At 42.5% G+C, this 13,850-nt stretch overlaps 1 long non-coding RNA gene across 1 annotated transcript; it reads left to right on the forward strand.

The window, feature by feature from the left end:
* Positions 1–661: 661 nt before the first annotated feature.
* LOC139354260 (uncharacterized) lies at positions 662–2,021 on the forward strand. Its single transcript, XR_011605405.1, has 2 exons — positions 662–863; positions 1,697–2,021. It is a non-coding gene; the product is annotated as an uncharacterized lncRNA (long non-coding RNA).
* Positions 2,022–13,850: the final 11,829 nt, after the last annotated feature.

Below are 13,850 nucleotides of genomic sequence, written 5' to 3' on the forward strand. Positions count from 1 at the left end.
TTGATCAGCCAACCTAATGGCTATAAAACGCATGGAAATAACAAAGGAAAAATTAACATGAAACATAACAGAGATAAGGAAGTTAACAAATGTATAACAGTGACAGTTCTACATTATTGTTCTAAGACACGGGTACGATGACGTCCTCGTGCCCAGAGATTGGCAGGGTGCTGACGCTTCAGTCTTCTTCTCGTTGTAATTTGGTTTGCCAGGGATGCTGCTAGATGGTTGGTGTGGACGGTCGTTGTAACGGCTTTAGTGCATGTTTATCTGCTCTCGCACTGTGGGGAGCATTTCTTTGCCTAAAGTCTTTGGAGAAATTCGGATCATTGTGCACCATGACAATGCGAGCTGTCACACATCACTTTAAACCAGCGCCTTTTTTACCGGCCAAATCGTCGAATTGGTGGGTCATTCGCCGTACAGCCCTGACTTGGCACCCAATGACTTCTTATTCCTGCACATCAAGAAAAAATGCGTGGTCAACGATTTTCGTCGCCAGAAGATGCTGTTCAAAAACCATGTTTTGGAGGTGTCTCAATCGGGGTGGAAAAAGTGCTTTAACAGTTGGTTTGAGCGCATGCAAAAGTGTGTAAAATTTTCCAAAGGTACTTTTGAAAAACAATAAAAAAGCAATAAACAATAGTAGACACTCGTCAAAACTCACTTGTGATTTGACGTCAAAAACTTCAAATAATTGTAGCCGGTGTCTCTTATTGTGCCAACAATGTTTTAACAATAATATTATTAAGTATTCCCATAATTTGTTCGGGAGATATTGGTGGAGCAAAAATTAAGAAACCTTTCAATTTATGTGTGTTTCAGCAGTGCCAGGAAAACCAATTTGTGGAAAACCAAATCAGGTAAATATATACAAGTAATAATACGATCTTTAGCTACAATTCTTGGTACTTCGTTTTCATTTATTTTGCGGTTTATAAAAGTGTCACCAACGTATTTCCGTGTAAGGTATCGCAACGAATAGTTTGTAGGGTATGGTAACGTTTTTTTTCAAGAGTTTCAATTGTTTTTGTGAAAATATGTTTATATTATTATATGGCCTTATATCAAAATAATTATCAAATTACCATCTAAAAGCCTACTCACAAAAAGTGGGTTTCCGCTTCAGCGACCAAATTCCGCAGCAGCGACTTTTTCCTCCATAATAAATACATAAAGAACGAGACGGGAAAAAGTCGCTGCAGCTCGCTGCAACAAAAAATGGGACCGCACACGCAAATCGATTCAGTATTTTGGTGTTTTACTCAGTATTTTTTACGGGCTTAGGTGATTTTTGTACTTGGCATTTCATGATTTTTTTTGATAAGGAATTGCATTTTGACTTTCGACTGGATTCTGCTCTTATTAATTTTGTTGAATGTAAACAAATTGCAATTTGAGTGTATTATTAATAAGGCATCAATGGAGAAGGAGAATCTACGAAGGCAAGGAGAGGTGCATTGGACCGCCGCGGAAAAATAGAGTCGTTGAGCCGGCAGTACATGTAAGGGGCTAAAAAGTCATTAGTTGGACCATCTGGAGGTTCTCCATCGGAGTGGGTGCATTATGCAAAACTTTCCGAAATCTTTAGTGTTTCTCGCTCGATTACCTTCCAGGATTTCCTGGAGCAAAGCAAAAGTCGTTAGTTATTTTAATGTTAGTTTATTATGTTAAGTTTTACATTATTAATTTTCAGGTACAGAATTATGCGTTTTACTGCAGGAGTCTGCTTCAACCGATTCGATCACTTACGAGAGGCCATCTGCAAGGAAAAAAAGAAAGAACAACTCGGAAGACATCCTGGAAGAGATGAAGCAAAGCTACGAAATAGGAATGCGCGCTGCTAAAAGCACTGCTTTCCTTGCCGAGGAGGCAGTTCGTCGAACTGAGCAGATGGATCGACTGCTGGAAGATAACAGATCTTTCCAAAATAGATTCCTTAGTATAATCCAGGAAATAGCAAACAAATAACATAATTGTTACGGTTACTATTCTAGACACTAATAAAATTGTGATCTCGATTTTGATTATATATTTGGATATAATGATGAACTTACGGAAATGTAATACAAGAGCTTCTCCTATAATTTCTGTCTCTCTTCTGCGGTCTCCTATGGTCATGTCCAAAATGGGTTGAACTTTGACGTCCTCCGGGTGTTCATATTGAAATTGTTCCGCATTATCCAAATGTTCATCCGCCAAGCGCATTTTAAAACGAGCTTACATTTCTCGGAGAAAGATCAAGATTTTTTCCAAGTCTCCGAAATCGGGAGATACCCAAAGGCAATTTCAACCACCTTCGGCACTTGGATAGGTTGTAGTTGATCTGCTTTTCCCAGGGTGGAGCAGTTGCCGAGAATGGATAGGGCTTCATTAAATTTTTTGAGAACTGAAATGCCGAATCGCGCCAAATATTATTTGGCACCATGATCCCCTCAATTTTATTTGCATTATATTCAAAGATGTTCGGTCCATTAATGAGTTTCTTTAGATCGGGTTGCTCGTACACTTGAGAATCGTAACACCTGCCTTGAGAACCAACATTTATATATCTAAGCCGGTATCAGGGAATACAATGAAAATAAAAATTCGGTTCATCCTATAAAACAATCATTTCGTTACTCACTTATGGTATACTATAGCCAAAAGAATTAAATCCCTTAAATCCATTGTAGTTATAAAAATCGACAGCGTCATTTTTGAGACGACTTATTTTTATCTGGCATCCATCTGTAATATGAAATCTGTTGGTTTGCACCAACGCATTAAAAGCAAGTCGTCACTGTTTGCATAGCACAGAGCAGGACGTCCCTCTCACGGAAATCATGGATGCCCAGCTAAAAATGTCTCTAATATTGTAAACAGAGAAAAAAGCCGCAACCACTCTTTAAGGTCGAGGTTGAGCCAAATGTCGGAGCTATGAAGAAACATGAAGTGCCCGCACCACCTGTCCTTCAACGCCAACTGGCCTATAGCGCCCCCAGCTGCTTTTTCGCGTATTAGTGAAAACACCTTATTTGCTGCATGAGGTGTGCAATCTCGATTGAACTGCAAAAAATTGATTATAATTTGGTTATATCTTTTTAATAACCAGTACGATTAAATATGTTATGTCATGTTCCCTTGTGGCACCCTGCCACAAACTTGCGCTGCGCAGTAAGACCACGAAACTGCGTGCCAAGTCCCAAAATACTAGCCCTTATAGTTTTCGAGATTTCAGCGTTTATACGGACAGACTCACGGAAGGACAGACGGACATGGCTAGATCGACTTGGCTAGCAATCCTGATCGAGAATATATATATCTTATGTGGTCGGAAAGGCTTTTTACATACTTTCCGACGAATCTAATGTACCCTTTTACTGTACGAGTAAGGGGTATAAGTACTCCACGGAATGTCCAAAAGTTTGTCTTTTAATTAGTCAAACACAAAGTTCAAAATTATAATATGTTCAAACTTAAGCTGGCGCAAATGTAATCGACTAACAAAGTTAAAGAACTACAAAAATGCTTCTTAAAAAACAAAAAAAAACTGTCCTTACCAGTTTCTCTAGAATCCAGCCATTATTTAAGGTCATTAAATAATATATAAACTCAAAAAAAGGCCCATGGACACGATATAATTTCCATCAAAATGACAATTGAATTGTCCTATCGCGCAGTTAAATGCATGGCATTTATGTTTAACTGAATATTGAAATGGGAATCTTTCCTGACCAACGGAAAATTAAGTTATTAAAATGATTCCAACGGCAGGTAAAGACAAATCCCAGGCTTCTTCGCATCGGCATATCAGCCTCATCCCGTTTTTATCAATGCTTTTTGAAAAACTACTTAAATTACATTTACACCAAACTTGACGAAATGCCCACCATTGGCCCTAAACAGCAAGTAGCTACCAATGTTTCTAGAAACATTGAATATGAAGCCTGACTATCAAATCACCCAATCGTACTAGGCATGCAACTTATCCGGCTAAGCCACCATTCCCGTCTAGAGCAAAACGACTTTCCATCCCTATTTAACTAAAATAAAAAAGCCTAATTAGCGTAAGAATTGAAATCTAATTGTTATTCTCTTAAGGCCTTTCTCTAGGCCTCTATTCAATAAATAAAAATAAAAGTAAACAAAACAAGGAAGAACGCTATAGTCGAGTACCTCGACTATCAGATACCCGTTACTCAACTAAAGGGTCCAAAGGGAAATGGAGATATGAAAGCAGCAAATAAAGATTAAAATGCGCCACCTACCGGTGGTGGACAGATTTAAGCGTTATGGGCGTTAGAGTGGGTGTGGCAAACTTTATTTTATCAATCGATAGGTATTGACGAGACCAATACATTTCAGTTAAAATTTTTTAATTAGCATGAAAATTGTGGGCGTCACAGGCTTGGGCGGTCCGTGGGCGTTAAAGGGGGCGTGTCAATATTTTTTTTTGGGTCAAACGATAGGTACTGATGAGAACAATACATTTCAGTTAACATTTTTATTCTAGCATGAAAACTGTAGGAGCCACAAATTTTGGCGGTTTCTGGGCGTTAGAGTGGGCGTGGCACTCTGCTGAAACTAACAGTTGCTTTTGTTGTACGTACAAATAACCGCTAGTTGGCTTAAATTCGAATTCGAAATATATTTGAATTCATTATTTTCTTTCATATAAAAGAAAAAATAAATTTGAATTTGCTCGCCTCTCGGTGGGTTCGAGCCACTACGCCACGATCGCCTCAAAGCAGGCTGGGCAAAGGGCTATTGTATACCATAAGTCGGTAAAGTAGTGCACACCAGTGCCTAATAGCAAAAATGGCTGGTCTTCCAGACTCCGAAGATGAGCTAAACATCCGAAATACTGTGGCTTTACAACAAAAGCAAATGAATGAGGCAACTAATTGCCACCTCTCACAACAACCCATCTTTACCAAACAATGAAAATGAGGATGAGGACTGGTGGACTCCAAGTTCGGCATAAGCCGTCAAAATAATAATACCAATAGCCCAAAAAAGAACGTCTCTGCTAACCGTTTTTCAGAACTGTCGATCATGGACATAGACGTCGAAGTTTCTCAAACGGTCAACGACTACCAGCAACAACATCGTAGTCAACGCTAATGTTGGCAACAATACCGCTAGCAACAATAAGAAATACAGCCAACTGTCTGGCAGCCAAGGACAATTACCCTCCCACAAACCACCCCCAATTGTGGTTGATCACTGCGAGAATCTGAACGGACTTGTTAGATCCACTGACCGGATCGTTGACCCGTCCAAATACTCCCTGAAATGCCACCCCTACAACTCTGTTTTCATTCTGGCTGCATATCCAGATGCATACAGAGCGATAACCAAGTCTCTAACGATTAAAAAGTGCCATTCCGTTCGTGGCAGCTAAAAGAAGAGAGATCCCATCGAGTTGTTATCCGTGGTGTTCATCATTACATCCCGGATGAAAACATTAAGGAAAGTCTTACCCTGACTGGCCACAAGGTTCGATTTGTGAATAGACCTAGAAGCCGCTTCGACAAGACCAAGTTCGTGAATCTAGTCTTTGTAGAATTAGAGCCGGCAGCAAATAACAAAGAAATTTACGAAATTAAGACACTTTGTCGGCAACGGGTTCAAGTTGAACTCCCTTATAAAAAGGACGATGTCGTCCAATGCCACCGTTGTCAAGCATTTGGACACACTAAAAATCATTGCCAAAAGCTATCCAACTGCGTCAGATGTGGCCTGCAACACGGTTTGCAGACCTGCGTAAAAGATGTTCACCCAGTCAAGTGCGTAAACTGTGGCGGAAACCATACAGCAAACTATAAAGGCTGTGTCGTCTATCAGCAAGTTGCATATCGACTAAAAAGTATCACATCCCATCGTGGCACTGTTCCTCAACAGCCAGCTAATTTGAATGTTCGGTCAAACTCTGTGGGTCAGAACTCCTACGCAAACGCCGTCCGTGGTCAAGTTAGTCGTCTCCAGCACCAACAAGCTCCTATGACTTTCCTACAGAGTCAACAGTTTCATCCGCTGGGCAGCAACAATAGAAAGCAAAGTCAGCTACACCATCAAATAGTACCACCTCGGCAGCAGCAGCAGCTATCACAGCAACAACAAAGGCCTCAACAACAGCCAAGTCACCAGCAGGAGTCTTCCCCCAACAAATGCGACGCAGCTCGCAGCAGTTGATCAACGACCAGCAATGGCAGCGTCAAGAGCAAATGTACTTGCAATCTAACCAAAATCTGTCGGTCCTCGTCGCTCAGATGGACAAGCTGTTCCAAATGATGGTGTCTATGATGGGACTTGCCTCAAAACTTTTGCCTCAAAATTCTCCTGCAACTGCTCAAGCATTTGCTGAGTTTCTCCCAGTCAATGTTGCACAACCAAGAGTCAAATCGGCCTCAACATTGGTGTGTGGAACGCTGACGGACTTGCTAACAAAGCCCTTGAGCTTGAGCTCTTTGTAAAATGTCATAATATTGACATGAAGTTGGATAGTGAAACACACTTCTGCTCGAGGTCGTACAACAAGTTGCACGGATACGATATACATCAAGCAACCCATCCGGCTGATCGGAAACGCGGTGGCTCTGGAATTTTAATAAAATCCTGTGTTATGGGGCTTGTCTTCATTGAGACCATTGCCGTCATTGGCAAGCGGCGTTAGAGTTATTTTCCATTTGAAAGAAAAACCATCGTCAAAATTTAAGTGTTGATAGTCTTGGGACAATCAGGCATATAAGCCTTCGCGAAGACTTTAAAAAGGAAAAGGCACCGAATTTAATCATTTCGGCCGAGTCCTATGATTTGGGTGAGTCGAAAATAAATGAACAAGAACCAAAGGTTCCGATCAGCAGCACTTTATATGATTTATAGGGGCTCGGCGATTATAAAACCAACAAGGCAGAACGCTATAGTCGAGTACCTCGACTATCAGATACCCGTTACACAGCTAAATAGAGGTATGCAAGTAGCAAAGCCAAATTAAAATGCGCCACCTACCGGCGGTATACAGATTTAAGCGTTATGGGCGTTAGAGTGGGCGTGGCAAATTTTTTGGACCAATCGATAGGTATTGTCGAGACCAATACATTTCAGTTAAAATTTTTTATCTAGCATAAAAATTGTGGGCGTCACAGGTTTTTGCGGTTTGTGGGCGTTAGAGTGGGCGTGGCATATTCGCGTAACAAACTTGCGCTGCGTATAAGGCTACGGAACCTAAATCTGAAATCCCGTTAGGGTGGGCGTGGGTTAATCGATAGGTATTGATGAGAACATTACATTTCAGTTAGAGTGGGCGTTAGAGTGGGCGTGGCACTCTACTGAAACAAACTTGCGCTACGTAAGAAGCTCAGGAATCTGCACGCCAAATCTCAATAGCCTAGCTCCCATAGTTTCCGAGATCTCAGCGTTCATCCGGACAGACAGACGGACAGACGGACAGACGGACATGGCTAGATCGACTCGGCTAGTGATCCTGATCAAGAATATATATACTTTATGGCGTCGGAAACGCTTCCTTCTGCCTGTTACATACCTTCCGACGAATTCCGACGACTTTTACTCTACGAGTAACGGGTATAAAAATGAAAAAGTGAAAAAGCCATTGTATCCCAAAGACACTTTATTCTTTTCGCAGCATTTTCAGCCGACTTCGGAAAAGCGCTTTCTTCGAGGATGCCGCTGGAATATTTATAAGCAACATTTATCGTATCTACCCCCAGATATTAGAAATTATTTATGCTATTTATTATATTATGATATTTTATCTTTTTATTATCTCTAGACTGTCCCCTTATACTCAATGTTAGTTTCAGTCCGTACTTTGGGCGATGTTCATTTTTCTAGGATTTTAATTTGTTAGTTGTCAAATAAAATGTTTATAATGTGGTAAATTAAGTGTTTGTCCTCGGCGGACATGAGACCCCCGTAAAGCCGCAACCGCGAAGGGGCCATTCTGAGGGAAGGAAATGGGTTATGGAACGGCCAATGGAAGGGTGGGCTGAATGCCGCAGCGGGGTATTCATTCCGTCGTATATTGACAAAAATCAGTACACGGTCAAATGCTTTGAATGCACTTAGAAAATTCTTTAAAAAGAAATTAAGTGCCCACGTTCTAAGACTAGTGATAAAATCAGTGTATAAGGGCATATGGGCGAAATCGTTTGGAACGCAGTCCGAGCGGACCGCTCGCTGACCACGATATGCATTGAGGTTTTGTTGTTGTTGCTCATTTGTAGATAAGCGCAGCTCATATGCATGCCCAGTATTTTTTTTTGTTTTTTTTCCAATTCTTTAAACACCTGCCTGGTCGACGTCTTAAATTTGGTTTTCGCAGGGGAATTAGTCACGCTAGAGGCAAGCGATTTTTATCTTGAGAAATTTTATTTTCGATTTTCGTTGAGCACTATTTTTCTTCTTGCACTTATAATAAAGCTGAGCGAAAAGCAAGGAAACAGCTGGTTTTGCGTTTTAGCTGGTTTTGAACTCTTGAAATAAGAATCCAAGTCAAAGGAAAATATTTGATTTGCATAGAATAAATTCTAGTTTTAAACATATTTATTTATTAATTTTCTTCTCTTATTAGGATCTGTTTGTGTAGAGCTCATTATTGTTTATTTCAGTTATTATTTAGTCGTTTAGATTTATATTAAAAGATGTCTGAGGAGGAGAACAGTAGTGTTGCGCCACCACCAGAATGTGTGCTGTATGGGAAAGCATTAACAGCTTCAACAATTTTCAGAACCAAGTGCGCGCACGAATTTTACAAACCGTGTATAGCAATTTATGCCAAAAAGAAACCAACTTGTCCAACCTGTAGTACAGTCTGCTTTGAGAAGCCGGCTACGCCCAATACCAGGTAGCAGGGTAAAATACATTTGGATAGTCCAGTAACTACAGCTGGCTTAAATCAGTCGGCTCGCCAACCGTCGGATTCAAATGCAGGACAAACCAAATCCTTAACAAATGCCATATCAGAGGCCGTTTGAGGAATGTAAAGCGAGTTAATGGCCCAGTTATCAAGGGAAATGGGACAGCTAATTCTGTCAGCTATAGCAGCTCAATTACAACCGATTAGTGAACAGCTATCTCAACTCGGTGGTCCTTCTGCCAGTGGCCAACCATCGCCTAGTGGATTTCTGGAAATAAACTTAGACACTGATCTAGGTTTGTTGGCAGCCACGGTCCTGGACCAGGGTCGCTGCGAAGTTTTGTCTCTGACTTAGCGCAAAGGCCAGATATGGTTGCGTACATTTTGAATGGTTGGAAGATTCGTTTTAGCGGAAATGAAGATGGTCTCAGTGTTGATAATTTTATATACAGGGTTGAAGCTCTCACTCGTCAGACACTTGAAGGGAATTTTACCACTCTATGCAGTAATGCAAGCATGCTTTTTGAAGGTCAAGCCAGAGACTTTTATTGGCGGTTCCATAAAACATCTCCAGTACTGGGATGGGATCTGCTTTGTCAAGCTTTTAGAGACACCCGTACTGATGTTGATATTAGGAAAGCTATTCGTGATCGCAAGCAAAAAGAGAAGGAGAACTTCGACAGCTTTCACTACGCAATTATGCAGATTATGGATGGATTGGAGGTGCCTTTGGAGGAGTTTGAGAACAGAAACAAAGCACGAATTGCTAAATGTAACCATTCATTCTGTGGATCGTATGAGGGAAATTTGCCTTCGCCGTGAGAGTTTCCTAGACTAGGTTAGGAAAAATCAAGGTTACCAAAAGGTAGTTTCTTTTCGGAGACAGGTTACTGAGCTGGTAGAAAAAGAGGATCTCGATGGGCGTGTAATGTTTTTAGATGATGATGGATTCGATGTTGGCGCCCTAGCTTTAATTTGCTGGAACTGTCATAAAGAGGGCCATCGCCACCAAGATTGTCGCGAAAAGAAACGTATTTTCTGTTGGGGCTGTGGGGCCAAAAATAACCTAAAAACTCACTGTGCTTGTTGTCAAAAAAACATAAAACAGGACACACAGTATCGTCAGCCACTGGGTGCTCAGAAAAGCAAAGCCACGAACACAGAGCTGAACCAGTAGAATCGTCATCGTCAATTCTCAAAGAAAGCAACACTAATATTTCAGGCGAGGAAAGAATTCATCCGAATTTTTGGCCTCAACTTGCTAAGCAGCTGGATAATAATTCTAAGGTTACATGCAGATCCAAATCAAGACACACAAATCGTATGCGATATTATTGGAAATCCGTTAAAACAATAAATACTATTCGGTTTAAATGAAACGATAAGCAACCATTGCAGAGGTTCAACTTTTAGATAGGATAACTATATGAAATTTTGGATACAGGGGCAGCCATCAGTGTGATAGGAGGAAATTTGGCAAAGCAAATAATTCAAAGCAAACTTCCATTTAAACCAGATTCACACGAGCCATCGGACGAGCAGAATTCGTTTTCGGAAAAAGTAGTTGCTAAGTTTCCCTTATTTTCTGTGTCAGGATTAGGAAAATCAACGCTAATCTCTCATTAAATAGACACAGGAGATGCTAAGCCGGTAAAACAGCGGAATTTCCGGTATCCCCAGCTATTGAGAAATTGTTGTATGCTGAGCTAGAGCGAATGTTTAAACTCGGAGTCATCGAAGAATCGGATATTCTTTGGTCGGCTCCGGTGGTATAAGTGCAGAAGCCTGGTAAAGTAAGACTCTGTCTCGATAGCAGAAAAGTTAACATAACTACGAAAAAAGATGCATATCCACTTCCGCAGATTGACGGTATATTAGGTAGACTTCTTCTTTGGTCGGCTCCGGTGGTATAAGTGCAGAAGCCTGGTAAAGTAAGACTCTGTCTCGATAGCAGAAAAGTTAACATAACTACGAAAAAAGATGCATATCCACTTCCGCAGATTGACGGTATATTAGGTAGACTTCCCAAAGCAATATACTCAAGCTTAGATTTAAAAGACGCTTATTGGCAGATTCTTTTGGAGCCAAGTTCTCGCGAAAAGACTGCTTTTACCATTCCGGGGAAGCCGCTTTACCAGTACAAAGTAATGCCCTTCGGGTTGACTAATGCTTCCCAAACAATGACCCGCCTCATGGATAAAGTGATTCCAGCCTCATTGAGAAATGAAGTATTCGTGTACCTGGATGACCTGTTGGTGGTATCGGATACTTTCGAAGAGCATATGAAGGTTTTAAGTTTAGGTTAGGTTAGGTAGGAGTGGTTGGAGACTAAATATTAGTCCCCTCACTTAGGCCACAATGGGCCCCTTGTGAAACCACATGATCTCTGAAAAGATCCGTTTCCCTAGCTCATGGGTTATCTGCTTTCGCGAAGTATTCTGTTTTTCTCAAGAAACATAGTAGTTTTTGAATGCTTACGTCCTGAATGGCCGCAAGGTTCGGAAGTGTGTAGCTACCTAGGGTTTGAAAGCGCTTTAGGTTATGCGCTGGTCAGAAGCATAGGAGGTGTTCGATGCTCTCCTCTTCGTCTATCTGTTTGCAGCTGCGGCAGAAGTCGTGGTTACTTAGACCCAGCCTTATCGCATGAGTCCCTATAAGACAGTGGCCCGTGAGGGCATTTAGGAGAGTGGAGATGTTCTCCCTGCTACATTGTAGGAGAGTTTTTGTTCTTTTCGTGTTGTAGTTTGGCCATGTGAGTCTGGAATTGTGGCATGTTGAGATTGAGTTCCAACGGTTGTTGGAAAGAGTACACAATCTCTGCCTGAGATGGAGCTTGCAGGTAGCCATGGGCATCCCTACCGTGTCCTTATCGCGAAGGATATCGGCGGTTGTCCCCTGTCTTGCTAGCTCGTCTGCTATGCAGTTGCCCTCAATGTTGCGGTGTCCAGGCACCCAGATGAGGTTGATACTCAGATGAGTGGCCATCTCGTTAAGAGATTTGCGGCATTCAGAGATTGTTTTTGAGTTCGTTGTGTAGGAGTCGAGGGCCCTGAGGGCAGCTTGACTATCTGAGAAGATGAAGATATCTATGTCTTGATGTACAGACGTGTTCAGGTGGGTAGTGGCTTCCTGAATTGCAATCACTTCCGCTTGGAAAACACTACAGTGGTCTGGTAGGCGGAAAAGACTCCCCCACCTGTTTGGGAGTTAGGCTTGGAGCCGTCAGTGTATATGTTGACGGCGTTTACGAATTGATGTGGGAGGTTGTCCCAGTCTGAACGGGTGGGTATATAAATTTTGTATCTTCTTTCGAAGTCGACTATGGGTGGGACGTAGTCTGTATAACGTGGTAGGGGTGAATGCTTTGATAGGATATTGGAGTGACCAGTGGAGCCTGTTGTCCATGCCGCTGCTTCACGGAGCCTCAGCGCTGTGGCTGATGCCCAGCTTTTGGCAAGTAGGTCCAGGGGTTGGAGATTGAGAATTGTATTTAGTGCCTCAGTGGCGGTAGTGCGCAGCGCCCCACTGATGCAGAGCTCTGCGCTTCTTTGGATCTTGTGAAGGATCCGGAGGTTACAGTTTTTATCTAGAGAAGGCCACCAAACGATGTTTCCGTAGAGTAGAATGGGCCTGACTATTGCAGTATATAGAAAGTGAACTATCATGGGGGAGAAACCCCACTTCCTCCCTATGGCTTTTTTACAAGCGAAGAGGGCTATGGCCGCTTCGCGTGTGCGATCTAGGATGTTATCAGTCCAGAGGAGCTTTTTGTCAAGAATGACACCTAGGTACTTTGCTTGGTTGCTAAAGGTTAGGTGCGTTTGGTGTAGTTTTGGGGGAACTAGAATTGGTACCTTGTACTTCCTTGTAAAGAGAACTAGTTCGGTTTTTTCCGGGTTAACTCCCAGTCCACAGCCAGCTGTCCACCGGGAGAGGGTGGATAGGGCTGTCTCCATTAGATTGCAAAGGGTTTGCGGGAATTTACCATGCAGTAGGATAACCACGTCATCCGCGTAGGCTACCACTTTTGTGCCCGCCTCTTCTAGGAGTGAAAGCAGTTTGTTGACCACTAAAACCCATAGAAGAGGTGAGAGTACGCCCCCTTGTGGGGTTCCTCTACTGACGTTCCTGGTCGAGTGGGCCGGTCCCATAGTGGAGTGCACTACCCTGCTGGTTAGCATGGTGTGTATGAGTCCCACTATGGGCCGCTCAATGCCCAGTTTAGTCAGAGCACAAGTAATCGCCGTTGGGGTGACGTTGTTAAAGGCGCCTTCTATGTCTAGAAACGCTGCAAGAGAGTATTCCTTATTGCGGAAGCCTCGTTCTATACTGTACACTAGAGAGTGGAGGGCGGTATCGGTTGACCTACCCTTACGGTACGCATGCTGTGCGTCAGAGAGTAGGCTATGGTCGATGGTTAGTCTGATGTGGGTGTCGATTAGCCTTTCCAGGGTCTTCAACAAGAAGGAAGAGAGATTGATCGGGCGGAAGTTCTTTGGGTTGGTGTGGGAGGGCTTGCCGGCTTTCGGTATAAAAATTACCTTAACGTCCAGCCACCTTGTTGGAATATGGTTTAGAGCAAGGCAGCCGTGGAAGATGGCTGTCAGCCAGGGAAGGGACATATCTAGTGTCCGTTGTAACTGGGCCGGGAAGAACCCATCTGGGCCAGGTGATTTGAAGGGCTTGAAAGAGTTGACAGCCCACTGAATGAGGCCAGGGTTTAAAATGTTGTCAATACTCTGGTCGTCTAAATTCTCCTCTATGTGGAGGTCCTCCACTACATGGGTGTGCTTAGGGAAGTGGGTGTCTAACAGTGGTTCAAGGGTTTCCTGTCTGTTTTCCGTCCAGCTGTCAGCATTGGTTTTAAGATAGCCAATGGTCGCTGGAGCTTTAGCTAGAATTTTTCTGAGTCTGGATGCCTCCGCAGTAGATTCTATACTACTGCAGAAGTTAGCCCAGGCTCTTCGTTTTGATATTCTAATTTCCT

The sequence above is a fragment of the Drosophila suzukii genome, assembly GCF_043229965.1.
Source record: "Drosophila suzukii chromosome 2 unlocalized genomic scaffold, CBGP_Dsuzu_IsoJpt1.0 scf_2c, whole genome shotgun sequence".
Classification (NCBI taxonomy): domain Eukaryota; kingdom Metazoa; phylum Arthropoda; class Insecta; order Diptera; family Drosophilidae; genus Drosophila; species Drosophila suzukii.